Genomic DNA, 17,096 nt, shown 5'->3' with positions numbered 1-17,096 from the left:
TTTTTTGAGACAGGATCTTACTAAGTCACTAAGTTGGCCATGCTGGGCTTGGACTTGTGATCCTCCTGCCTCAGCCTCCCAGAGTGCTGGGATCACAAGTGTGTGCCACAACACCCAGCTGGAAGAGCATTTTTAAAAACTTTAGGGGCTGGAGCGCCAGCCCTAGAGATCCAGATTCCGTGACTGGAACCGCTGTGCTTAGTCTCAGAAAATGTCACACCCAGCAAGGGGCAAGCAGGGGGAGAGCTGGTGGCACCCTACCTTTAAGCGGCTGGGAACAGGCGCTCTGGAGCCTGCTTGCAGTAGAGCCAGAGAGACACAGAGAATGCAGGCAACAGGAATGAAAATCAGTGAAGCTGGCCTGGCACCGCCACAAGGTGAGAGCTTAGCGCAAGCACAGCGCTGCATGGGAAGGAGAAGCTGTCATCTCAGCTTGACCAACCTCAACGCACACAGGTCCGCAGGAGGCTGGGCTGTGCCAGGCAGTTCTCTAGCTCTTGGCCCACAGTCACTGATGGGACCTTTAGGGAGCCCAGGCCCACGGGTACCCAGGGGCCACAGCGGGGGAGCTTCTGGGGTGGGGTCCAGGGCAGCGTATAAGGAATATGAAGTCCAGGCTGAGACCCTCGTGACTCAGGAGTCCGACCATCTCAGTTCTTTCTCCCCAGAGGTTCACTTATCCTGTAATAGTGCTACCAGGGCAAACCTGAGCTGAGGGCCTACTCCGTGCCAGGCCCTGTGCCTCGCACTCACATGGCCTTGTGGAACAGGTGGGGAAACTGAGGTATGGTGTGGTCAAGGAGTCACAGCTCTTCAGAACTGGCCTTTGCCAGGTACAAGGACGTGCAAGTCTGACCCAGGAGTTTGGGGTCACCCTCCCTCCTGTTTCCTCTAAAGTGGCTCTGATGCCCTCCGGCCCACTCAGCTGCAGGATGGTTCTGGTTGTTTTCCATAAGTCACTCGTGGTCTTTTTTTTTCCCTCTCAAACCTCAACACACAGGCAAATCCCACATCATAAAGGCTGAGTGGGTTTCAGAGGTAAGGGCTTCATTCCAAAGGTCACGGCTTCACGAGTTATGTTTATTAGGAGTTATTTTAAAGTGTTCCCCAAACCCCATGAAAGGTGGGAAGTCTTAAAATTACTTCTCCCAAAATGGGCTGCCTTGCCCGGAAACTCTGTGACTGCCTCACAAGGAGTTATTAATTATGATTTGTTTTTGTAATTGTCCACTTGGAGTCTGGGATGACACACGCTCTCACTTGTCTGTCCTTCAAGAGAAGGAATCAAAGGTTCATGAAAATCAGTTATATTTAACTAGTGGAATTTTTTGGGCCCAGCCCTGGATTTGCTGTGCGACCTTGGCAAACCCTGTTCACTCACTGGGCCTCTGGTTTTCCAGTTGTAGAAGGAAAAATGAGCGTCAACAGTGATTATAGGATTTAGAATATTTATTTCCCTAACCACGAGTATGTCACGGGTACAAAAAGGTGTAAAGACGTACATGCATGGACATTTTATAAATTGCATTTTATTTGGATTTGTAAAATTTAAAAATATTAGCATTTCATTTGTAGATGCAGACATTTCTGGTTGTTGTTGGAAAGGGTAATAGGGAGGAGGCGGTGCCCTTGTCCAACCATCTCAGTCCAGAATGATAGACACATCACTGCCCTTACAATTTGATTGGCCAGAGCTGGTCACATGGTTCCACCCCATTGCAAAGGCAGTTGGGAAATGTAGTGCCAACTGGACAGCTACTTACAGCAGATCTATACTTTGGAGAAAGAACGTGAATCTTTGGTGGACCTTTGACCATCCATCTCAGCTTCAATATTCTCTTTTTAAATGAAAAGCTTCCAGGAACAGAGTTTGTCACCTTATCAATGAATTCAAATGTAATGTACAATTATCTGTAAGTAGGAGGGATCATTCTATGCAATGTTAAGATTTGCTATATATCTGCAGGAATGAAGACAATCTGATACTGGCAGAGGCATAGACACAGACCAGTGGGCTAGAATAGAGAACCCGACAACAGACGCCCAGCAGATACGCCCGCCTGACTTTCGACAAAGATGCAAAAGCAATTCAAAATGCAATACGTAGAGTTGGAGCATTGAACATCCCATGCAAGAGAAAAGTTACTCAAAAGGAATTGTTGCTGCAGGACTACAAAATATTTAGATAAAAACCATTAGAAAATCGACTTCAGGATCTCAGGATCTAATACAAGGAATTGTATTAGACTTGTGCACTAAAAACATGATTCATCAGAGGCAAAAATTGATGACTTGGACCCCTCCAAATAAACAGTGTTTGCTCTGTAAAAGGCCCTGTTAAGAATATGAAAAGGCAAGCTACAAACTGGGGGAAAATACTTACAAACTGCCTATGTGACAAAGAACTAGTACCTAGAATGTGTCAGGAACTCTTAAAACTCAGCCACTGAAAAAAAAAATTCAAATAGGAAACGAGCAAATGACAGGAAGACCCGTCTCACTGGAGAGCACACACAGAAGAGAATGAGTAATGAAGCCTGTCTCATCCTCAGCCACTGGGAAATACAAACTAAAGCCACAGTGGGTTTTCATCTCATCTATCAGAAGGACGAAAATAAAAAAATGATAGGAACACCGGAACCTGGTGAGGACGGGAGAGAAGTCCTCGTGCATTCCTAGAGGGAATGGAAAAGGGTAGGGAGTGCCGGACCATGAACAGTTTGCAGCTACCATGGGATATAGTATTTGCACTCCTGGGCCTAGAAGTGTAGTTATTTTCACAGAGAAAATGCACAAGCTGGGAGTGGTGGTGCCCATGTGTCATCCCAGCACTCTGGGAGGCTGAGGCAGGAGGATTGTAAGGTCAAGTCCAGCCTGGGCAACTTAGTGACTGAGTGAGACTCCACCTAAAAATAGAAAAGAGCTGGGGATATAGCTCAGTATAAAGGCCCTGGGTTCAATCCCCTGTGCCATAAACAACAACAACAAAAACAACACCCCCAAAACCTGTGCACAAAGGTTCAGAGGAGCTTGCTTCATAAAAGGTAAAAGCTGGAAGTAACTCAGATCCCCACGTACAACGAATAATTAAAGAAACTGGGTACCTCCATGCCACGGGACGCCGCTCAGCACTGAGAAGGAGTCCAATATTGACACACACGACAATTTAAATGAAGCCTCAGGGAATTGTGCTGAGTGAGAAAGCCCAACCCAAAGGTTACATACCGTGCGATTCCATTTATAGAACGTTCTTGAAACCGCACAATTATAGAAACGGAGAAGAGATTAGTGGTTGCCCTGGGTCAGGGCAGGGTTGGGGTGGGAAGTGGGTTTGCCGTGACAGAGCAGCGTGAGGGCTCTTTGGGGATGGAAATGCTCTGGGTCTGAGCGATGTCACTGTCGCTACCCTGGCTGAGATGCTGTCCCGTAATTTCCCTGGGCATCATCTCTGAGGGAAGCCGGGAAGGGCATATGGGTCTCTGTTTATTTCAACTGCCTGTGACTCTCAAGAGCCTCAGAAGAACACAGTTCATAACGCTACCACGCACGAGTGGTATCCTCAGCGCCTGAAGGCACTGCGGAAATCTCGGACATCATGGTAGCACGGAAACGGCCCGGAGAAGGGACAGCCTGGGTACACAGATCAGCTTGCTGCGGTCCCCTCCCCAGCCTAGGCCTCGGTTTCCCCACCTGTGAGGACCTGTTTGTAGGTTGCCATGGAGACGGGATGAAACCATCCAGGGAGCACTGGGAGTGCAGGGTTTGCCCGTGGTCCCTGCTCGGTGAATGTGGCTGTGACTTCGCAGCGCTGCAAAAAAGCCTGTGGCAGGCGGCAGCCTGGGCCCCAGCACATCGTCTCCTGGCCTCGGGAGGGGCTCAGGCTTGGGCTCCTTTCTCGGGCTGCAGGGTCTGCAGATCGGGGTCACTTCTGCTGAGACTGAGTGTCCCCGGCCCTCTGGACCTGGTGGGAGGAAGACACACTGATGCGGTGACCCGGGTGGTGGGGTGGAGCCACAGCCCAGGGCCACCTCTCTAGGTGAGGCAGGTAGGACTGGAGCCCGTGTTCAGGTGGCCAGCTGTGCCCGGGAGGCCCGCGTTCCCACTCCCCAAGCTCCCCAGGCATCCTGAGAAACAGGCATCTTCACGGCCCCTCCTTGACCCAGGATAAAAGACAACCGAGGCCCAGAGAGGTGCATGGTCTTGACCAAGATCACAGGAGTAGCAGGTGGCAGAGCTGAGGCCTGGGCCCTGGTCCACCTGATTGAGAGCCAGGGGCAGCCTCCCTGGCGGTGTACAGTTCTGCCTTCCTCTAGCTCATGCTGCCAAGCTGGTCTTGGGATATTTATTTATTTTGGTCTTTTTTGAGACAGGGCCTTACTATGTAGTTCAGGCTGTCTTTGAACTCACCATATAGCCCAGGCTGGCCTTGAACTCATGGTGATCCTCCTGCCTCAGGCTCCCAAGTGCTGGGATTAGAGGCCTGGGCCACCACGCCCAGTTCTTGGGACTTTTAAACACCGAGTGCACTGCTGCTCGAGGCGCACTGCCCAGTGGGCTGTGGGATTCGGTCTTCAGTGTCAGTAGGCCAGGGTCCACTGAGGGCTCCAGGGGCACCAGGGCTGACCCCTTGCCCACTCTGGCCTGGCAGAGGGTGGAGCTGGGAGAGGCTCAGGGTGGCCGTGGTACAGACAGTTTCCTTTTGAGTAACAGCATTTACTGAAAAGCAATTCTGCTTTTAACACCAGAAGTTCACCACCCTTGCAGGCGGGCGCCTAAAATACCTTCCTGTGCCAACCACAGCGACCTCCATGCTGCCTGCCTCCACCCCGGACAGTTTCAATTTGGTGTTGAGGGAAAATCAGATACCACAACCACGGGAGGTGAAGCGGGGGGCGGGGTGGCATCCTCCGCAGCCCGCAGCCCCCAGCCCCCATGGGTGGCTCCCGGCTGTTACTGGAAAGACAGCGGACACGCTCAGAGCGAAACCAGCAGCCTGACAACTTCTCTTCCCTTTACAAGAAAAAGAAAGTGATTGTGCTTGCTGTGGGCCTGACTTCGCAGGCCGGGGTCTTACTTGGGCCGTCTCTGTCACCCCTCTGCTAGCACCGCGGTCCTTTAAATGGCTTGATTTATTCTGTTGCCAAAAATCTGCCATGCATATGGGGGAGGGGATGCCCCACCCCAGGCAAAGCAGCCCCAGAATATCGGAGCTGGGGCCGCTGTGGGGAAGGGACAGGCATCAGACAGGGCCGGGGGACTCCAAAGAGCAGCACCCCCCAAGTCTGGCCTCCTGACTCACCCCACACCCAGAGGCCGTCACTGGGAATGTTCTGGCTTTGGGGAACCTCATGTCTCGTCTCTGTCCTTTGCCGTCTGCATGAGCTTGGGAGAGGGACTTAGCCTTGCCTGGCCTCAATCCCTTTAAGATGGGGATAATAACAGAAAGTCAAGTGATGACCTTTCTCTGCTCAAAACCCTCCCATGGCACCCATCTCACTTGGCAGAAAAGTCAGAGTTCCCTCTGCAGCCTGCCAGGCCCTGCACAGTGGGTCCCCAGTTCCCTTTCCCACCTTGTCACCTCTAAGTCTGCCTTGGTTTCTCTCCACCAGCCATCCCAGGCCTCTGTTCCTCTAATATGCTGGGTACCCTGGCCCCAGGGCCTTTGCACTAGCTGTTCCCTCTGCCCACCTTACCCTTCTTGCAGAAGCCCTAGGGCCTGTTTGATCTCCCCTCTCCCTTGCTCCTCAGGGTTCCTTATCTTTTTATCCTGAGTTCTTTGCACAGCTCTTGCTCCTATAAGACCTTATAATTTGGGGGACCTGCTCTCCAGACTGTAAGCTCCAGGGGTGCAGAGTGCAGTTCTCCATGAAGTCTTCAGACCTTGGCACAAGTAGATGCTCATCCAAGGTTTGTTGAATGAGTAAGTATGGCAAGGAAGGAAAGGGTAGGGTGTCGATAATTCAGCTCGGGGAGGAGGACGTGTACACAGAATGACACATCCTTTCCTTCCTGGCTGGCATCAACCATGTGCCATGTGCCTGCTGAGCTCCTTCTGTGGGAGCCTGCATTTTTGCGGGTGTGGAGTACTGGAGATTGAACCTAGGGCTCCCACACTGAGCTACATTCCCCAACCTGGCTTTTATGTTTATGTTTTATTTTGAGACAGAGTCTTGTTTAAGTTGCTAAATGACTCAGGTTGAGCTCAAACTTGAGATCCTCCTGCCACAGCCTCCCAGGGTGCTGGGATGACAGACATGTGCCACCACGCCCTGTGAGAAGGCTGCTTGTGACAGGTGTGGACGCAATCGGAGAGTCTTTAGGGGCCACAGCTTTGGGTCAGTCTGTGGGTCCCTGGTGTCTGGGGTGGGGGTGCCGGTGGCCTGGGGTCTGGCTGGGAGATGCGGCTGGTGGAAACAGCCCCAGAGAGGGGCTGTGGCTTTGAGGGCCGGGGACCTGGGTCCACAGCCTGTTCTCTGCCCACGGCCCCGTGGCCTCCCCAGAGCAGGACAGGCCTGGGTTCCTGAGAGCGGCTTTCTTGATGCCCTGCTTCCGGGAAGTTCTATCCCAGAAAGGGCAGATGCTCGAGCGGGTGCTGGATGTGGGCGGAGCTCCAGGAGCAGGCTCTTGGCCAGGCCCTGGAGAAGGAGGGCTTTCAGAGAAGCCAGGCGCTGGCTCCCTACAGGCCTGCCATGACCTCAGGCCTGGGTCTCTGGGAGCGCTAGCCCTGCCTGCCTCAGTTTCCCTGTTTGTATTTCTCAGAGAAGCCAAGGAGTGTGGGCATGAACACCCCCTGAGAACGCTGGGTCCTCCCAAGCCTCCTCTGTCCCCAGACGGAGCCCCCACCTCCAGGCCTACGCTGGGCCTGTTTCCTGGGCATCCGTCCTGTGCTGGGGTTGCTGCCCTGCCTGACGCCCACCTTCAGAGTTGCCTGAGTGTGCACTGCGAAGCGGGGTGTGGGAAGACATTGGTGACTGCGTCTGTGAGACCCCAGAGCAGACCTGGAGGAGCTGCCCCAGGTTAAGTCCAGTCTGGAGATATGTTTGCTGCGGCCCTTAAAGTACTTTTAAGAACTGAATCAGTGGCCAGTGTTTGAAACGCAAGGCTGTTCTATGTAAAATCCATTTCTCTGGATCCTCTTGGCAACCGGGAAGATCTGGCCCACCGTAGGGGGCTGGAGTGGGGTCCCAGGCGGAGAACAGCCCATAGCAGTCGCTCTCCTGCTTACCCAGCTCCTGCTTGGCTCTCTTTCTTCATACAAGTTGTCTGCCAGGGTCCTGAAGTATGAATAGGAGTTTGCCAGAGAAAGAGGGGTAAAAAGGAATTCTAGGACAGAGGACAGCTATTCAACATTCACTCCACAGTTACATTTCAGTGCCGACTGCATGCACAGGGGCAGACAGCAGGAAGCCAGGCAGATCCAAGTCCCTGGCCTCAGCCTAGGGGGTCTCGATGGGGAGCAGTCTATAGTTCCCCTCAAGACACTTGGCTGTGCCTGGGGATATCCGGTTGTTACCGCTGGGGTGGGAGGGGTGCCACCGAGCTCACGGGACACTGTCCATGGTGTCCAGCAGGGTCCAAGGTCAAGACCTGGGCAGCAGGCCGGGGAGTGCTGACTCTGAGCTCCACTCAGAGCGTGGGGCCGGGGTGTGGGGGCCGTGGCTGCCTGGGGAGGGGCCACCGAGACTGGGGACAGGCAGGATCCAGACAGTACAGTCCCCGATGGGTCAATCAAGGGTCCCCGACCTCTCCTTCCAGGGTCCTGGAGCTCCTTGGAAGTGGCAATGGTCTCTGATTGCCTTCTGTCATTCAGTCAACAAACACTTGTCGGGAGCCCACGGGCCTCATGAGATGGGACCTCTCCAGGCACAGCTGCTGCCACCGGTCACGCGGCACACAGTGGGTGCAAGGACAAGGCGGGCAGAAGAGGAACGGAAGGGGTGAAGGAGGAAACAAGCCCGTCTGACAGGTGAGTGCCATCACTGAGCACCTGCTGGGTGCTGGGCCCCTCCGTGTGCCAGGGCCTCGGAACAAGCGCCTCCAGAAGAAGGGGCAGTGACCAGCCCAGGGAAAGGCAGCAGGCCCAGTGCTCTCCGGGTTCCAGCTGTGCCTCTGGCCTGGGTGTTGTATGTGCTCTCACCACTTCTGTGCCACCAACCCGGCAGGCAGTTGCTGTCATGACCTGACGTTATGGGCAAGGAAACCAAGGCTCAGAGAGGGAAAGCCACTTCCCCAAACTCACACAGCGTGAGCCTTTATGTCCAGACTCCGTGCTTCTGAACAGGGCTCCCTGGGAGCCCTGGCTGCTGCCCCTTGAGTGCTAATCAGCGCCCAGGAGTCAGGGAGGGAAGGCGGCCTGGGAGCTGATCCTTTGGGAGGGATCAGAACCAGGCAGGAGGCTCTGCAGGAGCAGGGTCCCCGGGCGGGCAGACGGGCTGCCAGTTTCCGCCTCCACAAGTGGCACCCCTGCCAGCGGAGCCTGTTGAGAGGTGCCCCGCGCCCGCCTTCTGACGATGGCCCCTTGTGTGCGTGCCCTGGGGAGCGGGCAGCGCTGTGCCCAGAGATCCCTTTCATTAAGATGGCTGCAGGCGCAGCCCGAGCCCCGGTGTGCGCTGGCTCGGCACGGGCTGCTCTGGCTCCCGCGGGCGTGCGTGTGCGTGTGTGTGCGTGTCTCAGCCCACGCTGGCCACACCGCGGCTCCCTGCAGTGTGCCCGGCCTCTGGCGGCCTCCAAGCGCCGGCGCTGCCACCCACCCCGGTTCTCAGCGCCCTCTGTGCTGTGTGGGCGCCTCTCGTCACTGTCGCCACCACCGTCACCGTGGGGTGTGCGGGGCAGAGGATGCCAGGCTGGGACGGAGCCGGCAGAGGGCCAGAGGGGCGCGGCAGGGGGGTGGTGTTTGTGGCCGGGCCTCAGGCTGCAGGTGGAGGCAGAAGCTGCCCCAGGCAGCGGCGCTGGAGCAGAGCCACCGTGGGCTGGCAGGTGCCACACACAGGGCCAAGCCTCAGCTCCCCGTTTGGCACAGGAGGCAACTGAGGCAGGTGGGAGGAAGCGTCTGAGGCTGGGAGTTGGGGCGGAGTCAGCGCGGGCACGAACACTCCTCCTGCACCCTGACCGCCTGCGCCTCCCCAAGCCCCTTCCTGTCCCCGGGTTCTGGTGGGGCCTGTGCTGCAGACAGGGAACTTGGAGTCCCAGCAGGACCCAAGGCTCTGGTGGCCGAGGGCTTGGGTTCAAATCCTGCCTCTGCCACTGAACAGCTGTGTGGCCTTGGGGAAGCCGCTTACCTCTCTCTGCCCATTTCTTCATTTGCCTGGTGGGAAGAAGACCGAATGTCTCCCACTGCTGCGGCCCCAGCAAGCCTCGTAACAGTAGTGTCCGGTGTGTGACACACCAGGAGTGTGATCATCGCTGCGGCCCTGGTGCCTGTGTCACGGAGGTGAGACCTTGGAGAGCCACGTCCTTGGGGACAGCGTCCTGCAGGTGGAGGGCATGCGGTGTCTGTGTGTGTGCATATCAGGCGCCTCGGGCTTGGACAGCGCTGGCTCCCGGCAGGCATGGGGCCCCCTCTCCTTTCTACAGCTCTGCCCCTCTTTCCTGGTCTGCTCAGCCCTCAGGCCTGGACACCTGCCCGCGGCAGCCTCTGGGGCTCAGGCAGGGACCCGTGAGGGGGCAGGGGCTCGGTCCCCCTGCCCGCTGCGGCAGATCCACAGGCTTCTCTGCTCTCTCTGGATATTCCTTGACCCTGGGCCTAGCACCCCGCTTCGGGGACAGCAAACTGACCCCGTGGGAGGGACAGGTCCCCTTGGCATCCCTGGCAGAACATCCTACAGGAACCCTGGGGTCATGAGAGGGCTCTGTACAGACCCCAGATTCCTCTGTTTTTCAAAATTTTGGTGTGTGCGTGCGTGTGTGTGTGTGTGTGTGTGTGTGTGTGTGTGTGTGTGTGTTACTGGGGATTTTGCCCAGGACCTTCACAAGAGCTCCAACCCTGCTCCTCTTTTATTTTATTGTGAGCAGGGTCTTGCTAAGTCACTAAGTTGCCTGGGCCAGGCTTGAGTCTGTGGTCCTCCTGCCTCAGCCTCTGAGGCTGCTAAGATTACAGGTGTGCACCCCCACACCTGGATGAAGACCCCTTCTACATCTTGTTTGTCTTTTGATGGACATGTAGGCCGTTTCTGCACCTTGACAACTGTCAGTAGAGCTGCAACGGACATGAAGTAGCGAATGTCGAGAGACCCTGATTTCAATGGTTTTAGATAAATATCCAGAAGGATGACTGCTGGGCCACTGTGCTCAGTGATATAATCAGGTCACAGGTGACAATGCTGTGATTCCAGTAGGGAGAGTGTAGACTGGCGGCTGCCAGGACCTGGGGACAGGAGGCTGTGGGGAGCTGCTCTTAATGGGTATAAAGTTTCAGTCATGGAGGACAATTACATTCTAGAGATCTGCTGTGCAACTGTACACCTGTAACTAACCATACTACAAGACACCTCTTAGATTAAAAAAATAATAAGCTTTTATCTTTCTAGTGTTATGAGGGAGGGGCTGTGAAGTCTGGAGCTGCAGCAGCCACTTTGTGTCAATGAGGAGAATCAGCTGGAGGATAAAGCCCAAGTCCTAGGACGCTGGTCCTCACTGGCGCCTCTGAGCTGTCACATTAACCAATCCTGAGATAACAAGATCTTTACATTTAAAGCCTTTTAGAGAGTGTCGAGAGCACCTGACCAAGGTGGCAAACCCTATAGATAAGAGGTTGCTCCCAAATTGCCCTTGCTATTCCACACCCGCCTCCTGAGTCATGCAAAGGGCCCCCGTCTCACCGCTGCGGAGGCTGGACACCACGGTCCCCATTCCCTGTGACCAGGAAATGTGCTGGAGAGGAGACCACCTGCCAGCTCTGGTGGGCCCACTAGACAGAGGCCTCAGTGATCAGACCTGGTGGAAGTAGAGGACAAGACCCAAGCAGGAGAAGATGCCACCAGTCCCTGAGACTGCAGTGTGGGAGGCCAGGCCTCCTCTCGGGAGGGACTCGGGCTGCTCCACGCCTCCTGCAGCGCTGCAGGGCTGGGAGCCCCTCCCACATGAGGCCTGGCATGCATACCACCCCCAGCATCTTCGGGGTGCACGGGTATCGGAGGGCCCTGCTGTCCCCACATGGATTGAGCAATGCTCCTGTGGACACTTCCGGCTCACACGAACCACGAGTCACCCATTTCCTCTCAAGTTCGTTGGGCAGTGGGTGACTTATCACCTCTCAAGGACACTGTGACCTTTCTTGTGACCTCTCCATGATGCATTCCTGAGTCACCCTGAGATAGCATCTCCGTCACCTTTGTCCCCAAATCCCCTGCCCTTGTTTGCAGATGGAAACAAATAGTAACCTTGATGACAGCTGCCAACTCCGACCTTGTCACACATGCTGCACACGTGGTCACTTTCAGGAAGGTCCCATGCGGATGCCACATGCCACCTGAGGACAGCAAGGCCCAGGCGGGCTGAGGAGCTCGCTCAGCAGCTGGAGGTAGAAATTCAGTGGTATTTAGACATTTAGCCAAGCACCTCGGGAGGAAAAAAGTTACAAAGAAGTAAGCTGGGAAGTATTCTAAACAATCACAAGCTCATTCCTCACCAGCAAATATTCTTGCAGTAGACGCTGCCTGGCAGTTGCTTTTTACAGATGGAGTGGAAGTGAACAAACAGCGTCCCTACCCTACCAGGACTCACGGTTTAGTGGGTGCAGTCAGTCAATACCAACCAATAATCTATCTATCTATCTATCTATCTACCTATCTATCTACCAGCTGTCTATCTAGGATATGGTTGTTCAAAATGGAGGCCCCTTGGTACCAGCACTTATTGGGCCATGCACGGCTCAGGGGTAGAAAGACCAGGGGCCACTTTGGACTTTTTGGATCACATATAATTTCTGAAGAAAGACCTTAATCTGGGCCACACCTCAGAGCGTGGACAGGGGACAAAGCCAGAAAGGGCCGGGATGGCTCACGGCTCCCCATGTGGCCGCTGCCCTGAGTCCTGGCCCTGAACCCAGCCCAGCTCTTGGCAGCGTGTGACCCAGGGCGGGGCCCGTCCTCGCTGTCCTCCATTTTCTCATCTGCACCCGGGGACAAAGAACCTGTCCCAGGGTCCCAGTGAGGAGACAAGGAGATGATACACGGTTCCACTCCTCGTGCTCTGACAGATGACGCTCCCAGAGAGGCCGAGTGGGGCCTGTCTCCACAGGCTTCAGCGGGGGCTGCAGACCTCGCGGGCCCTTCAACCGGGAGGCGCTGGCCGAGGCCGTGCGACAGGACAGCAGCCGCACCTTGGCTGCAGCGGGGCCCAGCCCCCACCACGCCGGAAGGGCACTGGGCTCCAGGAGCACCAGAGACCCTGACTGGACGCAAACGCTGATTTGTAAATGCTTCCAACTGTGAAGGAAAAGCGCCGGCTTACCTGCCCGCCTTCCGGACTGCCATGCTCAAGGAGGGCAGCGAGGCCTGGACTGAGGGCGAGGATGGAGCACACAGAAGCCCCACTGCCCGGCTGCAGGACTGGGAACGGCGAGGCCACTTGGAGACAGCCTGGCCGTTCCCAAAGGGTCAGACCCGAGGGCCCCTGGGACCGTCCCAGCCGCAGGCCTGCACCCCAGAGAACACACAAAGCCTCATACTCGGGTGCTCAAGGCAGGCCTGTCCATGCTGGCTGGACAGGGACACCACCCGGATGTCCCTGAGCTAGTGGCAAGGTGAGATGTAACTTAGTCTGTCCCGGCCTCTACGGCCTGTGCCTGCCTGTCCACCCAGCGGGGCGTCAGCCGGCCACACAGGACAGAAGTGCGACAGCTGCCCGGTGCGCACGGACCCTGAAAATACCACACAGAGCCCCCGGGGCCGGGTGCGAAGGACACGCCCGGCGCGCCTCCGTTTGTGCGTCAGGTCAGAAGGGACAAAGCCACAGAGCTGGCAGGTGGCGCAAGGGCGGCCAGGGCTGGGGGTGGGGTGGAAGCGGCTGCTCTTAGGGCTGAGGACAGTGACCCGGCATCACAGGGCGTGCGGCACGTGCCACTGTGACACCAAGCTGCAGCCCCTGCAGCTGCGCACAGCAGGCGGCTTCTGGTGCGTGACTTACATCCCGGGAAGCTCTGGCTCCTCCCGGAGCCCTGATCAGTCAGCCTCGGCCGCTTTGCCGCTCCCTGCCGAGGACAAGCCCCCCACTCAGGGACGCCGGCACCCGCGGGGACTGCGGGCTCCCGGAGGCAGTGTTTTCCCCAGGATCTGCAGATAGAAGCTCCGGGAAGAGGGAGGGAAGGAGGGTACACCATATACTTCCCTTTCTGGGTCTTTTAAAAATAAACGACCAAGAGAAAAGGGCCCTGTTGGTAACTTTCAGCCGCAAAGGAGAAGGAAGCTGAGCGGATGAGCCGCCCCGTCACAGCGGCGTCCGCTGCCGGGAAGGTTCCGGCTCCCGCGTGTGTGCGGGGCTGGGGCTGCGCTAGGCCCCTTTGTGCCCAGAAAGAAGCCACGTGAGGCGAGGGGGACGGCAGGGCCTGGGGAGGGGTGGCTGGCCCGTCCCCCAGTTGACCTGCCTCACGGGACGGATCTGCAGAGAAGACAGGGCGGCTGAGGCAGGTGGGGCCTGGGACAGAGCAGCGTGTGAGGCCCGCAAGTGCCAGCCATTGCCTGAGCACCTAGTGTGTGCCGGGCACCATCTAGTGCTGGGCAGGGATGCTCGGTGCTCCTGGAGCTGGGGCCTTGGGCCCCGGATGTCACATGGGGCCAAGAGAGTGGAGTAGGAAGCTGAAGCAAATAGGGGCTGTGTTCACACAGGGAGGAGTAGAAGCGCTTGGTGGGCTGCCGACATTTCAGCTGAGATCTGAGTAGCAACTCCTGGGGCAGCAGAGCTACCTGAAGATTGGGGCTGCATGTGCAAAGGCCCTGAGGGGTGGTGTGCCTGGCCTGAGTGACAGATGAGGCCCGGGCCAAGGGAGCCTGGAAGGGGGGAGGGACGAGGCAAGGGCAGTGAGGCCACACCCCCAGGACCTCATGGGCCGCTGTGAGGGCTTCGGCCTTAGCTGAGGTGGGAGCCACCAGACCTGACCCAGCTCAGTTCCCACAGATTCCTGTGGCCTCAGGGGGAGAAGGCTGCAGGGTGGGCAGGGCAGGAGCAGGGAAGCTGGGGGGTGCTTAGGGGCCACAGGGCAGGTGACAGTGGCCTGGGTGGGGAGAAGAGGCCTTGGTCTCTGCACAACAGGTCCACGACACCAAGGGCTTCCACAGGTGTTAGACACACGCACCCTGCACACATGGGTGTGTATATTCTGCATGCATGTAAATTTATACACACCAGACACACACACCAGACACATACACAGATACTACAGCCTGCACGTGTAGATTAGGAACACATGGTACACACACATCCTATGTGCACACAGACTCTATGCCTATAGAGCACCTATACGCATGTGCTCTGTGCATGCACCGTCCCACACCTGCACACCCTACCGACACGTGCGGGGCCAGGGGCCTATGTGCGGAAGGGTGTGGTAACCCTGGAGGACCGCAGGTTCCCCCTCTGGGGCTGTGGCCTGGGGGTGCTGCTCGGGGAGCTAGGGTCTGGACTGCCGCTGTGGGGCTGCTGTGCCCTCGGAACCCCCGTGTGCCTTGCCTTTCAAGTGGGGATGGTGCAGCCCCGCCTTGCTGGCTGGGTAAGGCGGCCATGTTCGCAAAGCAGCGGCTGGGAGCCACGCTGGGCAGAGCAGACCCAGGGGCGCCCGTCTGGAACACGGGTACACACAGCCCTCGTTCACTGTCGCACCCGGGGTGCGTGGGAATGGGGCAGGCCCGGGGCCTCCAGGTGGGAAGAGCGGACCAAGAGTTCCAGTGAGTCAGCAACAAGCGTAGAACATTTAATGGCCGCGTTGCTCCAGCTACGGTAATGATAGAGAGATAGAAGCTCAGACAGTGTCCGGAAGGCAGGTGGATTAGTCAGGGCTGTCTCAGTTGCAAGGGACAAAAACCTGACTCAAACCAGTTTAAGCAAATGAGAATTTATTGGGTCACATTTAAAAAAGAAAAAAAAATTCCAGGGATGGTCTTGCTTCAGGCACAGCGGGATCCAGGTGCTTGGATGATAATCAAGCTTTTCAAGTCTTTCTGGAAGATTGAGTTAATTAACATACAAGAAGCACAAACCAGAGCCCAGCACCCCTACTGCTCCATAAGCAGTAGCTCTTGGCTTAGGCCTACAGTGGCTGCCACCACTGCTGAGAGCGTGATGACCGCCCCTTCAGGGCAGAGGCCTGGGAAAGGTGAGCGCTCCCTCCCTGTTGCTCCGGTGGAAGTCCAGGACCGGCTCTCAGAAGAGCAGATGGGACCACGTGGCCACCAAGCCCTGTGGCCTGCAACCACGTCCCAGCTTCCCCTGAGCTTCCCTGCTTCTGGCAGGAGCGGCTCCCCTGAAATTCTATGGCCTGAGAAGCGGGGGTGCGCACTGCTCCACAGCCACCCGGCAGACGGAATGGGAATAGCCAGGTGCGGCAGCTCTAGGCGCTGGGGCCCTGTCTTCGGGACCTGCCTCCCCCCAGGGAGGGGTCTGAGGCCTGACAGCCCCAAGGCCGGTGTCACCTCTGCGGGACCAGCGAGGCCTCTGAAGCTGGACGGCCTCAGGCTTGCTCCTCAGTTCCACTGTCTTATTCCGTCATCTCCCCATGCCTCGGTTTCCCGTCTGTGAAATGAGCACCGTTACCTTTACCTCCTAATTCAGCACACTTTTCGGCACACTGTGTCAGCACTTGGTGGGCACACAGGCCTCGACCCCTGCTAGGCACTAACCCGTTTGACCCTGGAGACCGGCACAACTGTCCGTTTCCATGGCACAGAACACCCAGGCCTGAAATGTGCAGTCACAAAGCCCAGGTTCCCCCGTGCAGGGAGAGACGCAGCGGGGATTCGGACCCAGGCTGCCTGCTGTAGAGCCCGGCTCTGCGGGCCGGGAGATCACCCCCGGCTGTCCGTGTAGCAAGAGCCTAAGGCTGAGGCTGTCCCTGGCAAGGCGTGTCTCTTTCACCTGCCCGGGGTTCTGCTCATCTGTGCACGGGCCTGACTGCTGTGGAAGGAAGAGAGACAGCTAAGAAGAGACGAAGCAGCTTGAGACCATGAGATCTACTGTGTGCCGGGCCCTGCGCGGGGTGGGGGAGGTGGTGGTGGTCTAGGGACACAGCGATGGATGGCACAAACTCCCTTTCTTCCCGGAGCTGAGCTTCCAGTGCCGAGACAGGCAGCGGACGGGCCACAGGCAAGGGAAGCAGAGAATTTTGGGTGGCGACAGGACAACGACAGGGAGCAGAAGACATCTGGGTGGTGACCAAAGGAGGCGAGAGGGGCTGGCTGGGAGATCTGGCAAGGGAAGCACTTTCCAGGCAGGGGGCGAAGCAGGCACAAAGGCCCTGCGCCCGGGGAGGCAGAACTACATGGAACCGGCTCCGGCCGGCCGTTGTCCAGGGAACGAGGCTCAAGGGCGAAGGGGCAGAGGCAGGGTCACACGCTGGCGGAGGGGGAGCTGGTTGTGTGGAGGGGAGCACAGGGCTGCGACCCCCATGGGGGACCCGCCTTCCCCGACCCAGCCTCCCCAAGGGGCGGCCTCCCTTCCCGCGCTGCCCGCGGCTGCTGGGGCTGCTGCTGTCCTGGCTCCCTTGTTTAATTACAAACTGTTTTTCGCCTTAATTATGCAACAGATGCTGTGGATCTGCCGCCACCTAGGCCCCTTTCTGCTGGAGGTGACGGGCGGTGACTGTCCTCGAGGGCTGACAGCCCCACCGCCTGTCTGAGCCTCTGCGTCCTCAGCTGCCGGGAGGCGAGGGGCCGGGGCTGGCGGAGGGTCTGTAACACAGTAGTCTCTACCAGGCTCAGGTTGGCGCGCTCCCCGGGCACTGTGCTGGGCTCTGGGCCAGGACGCCGTCCCTGGGGGCAGCGGGCGCACAGGTCCTCCTCCTGCCTGTGCAAGGGCAGAGCGGCTGTCCCGCTGGGGGGTGGGTGTGCTTGACTGCTGTGGCCCCCAGCTCCCCCCTTTCCTCTCCAACGCCCTGAAACCTCAGTGTC

At 57.4% G+C, this 17,096-nt stretch overlaps 1 long non-coding RNA gene across 2 annotated transcripts; it reads left to right on the top strand.

The window, feature by feature from the left end:
• The first annotated feature begins 6,201 nt into the window (after nucleotides 1–6,201).
• Nucleotides 6,202–10,823, top strand: LOC106149423. Of its 2 annotated transcripts, none has more exons than XR_001235608.1 (3): nucleotides 6,202–7,966; nucleotides 9,319–9,430; nucleotides 10,527–10,823. It is a non-coding gene; the product is annotated as an uncharacterized LOC106149423 (long non-coding RNA). The 2 variants fall into 2 exon arrangements; XR_001235607.1 differs by having other exon boundaries at nucleotides 9,316–9,430.
• The last annotated feature ends 6,273 nt before the right edge of the window (nucleotides 10,824–17,096 follow it).

This window comes from Chinchilla lanigera, unplaced genomic scaffold (assembly GCF_000276665.1).
Source record: "Chinchilla lanigera isolate Chin_1 unplaced genomic scaffold, ChiLan1.0 scaffold00044, whole genome shotgun sequence".
Taxonomy (NCBI): domain Eukaryota; kingdom Metazoa; phylum Chordata; class Mammalia; order Rodentia; family Chinchillidae; genus Chinchilla; species Chinchilla lanigera.
The sequence above is the reverse complement of the archived record's forward strand: the minus strand, read 5'-3'. Positions and strand labels throughout refer to the sequence as shown.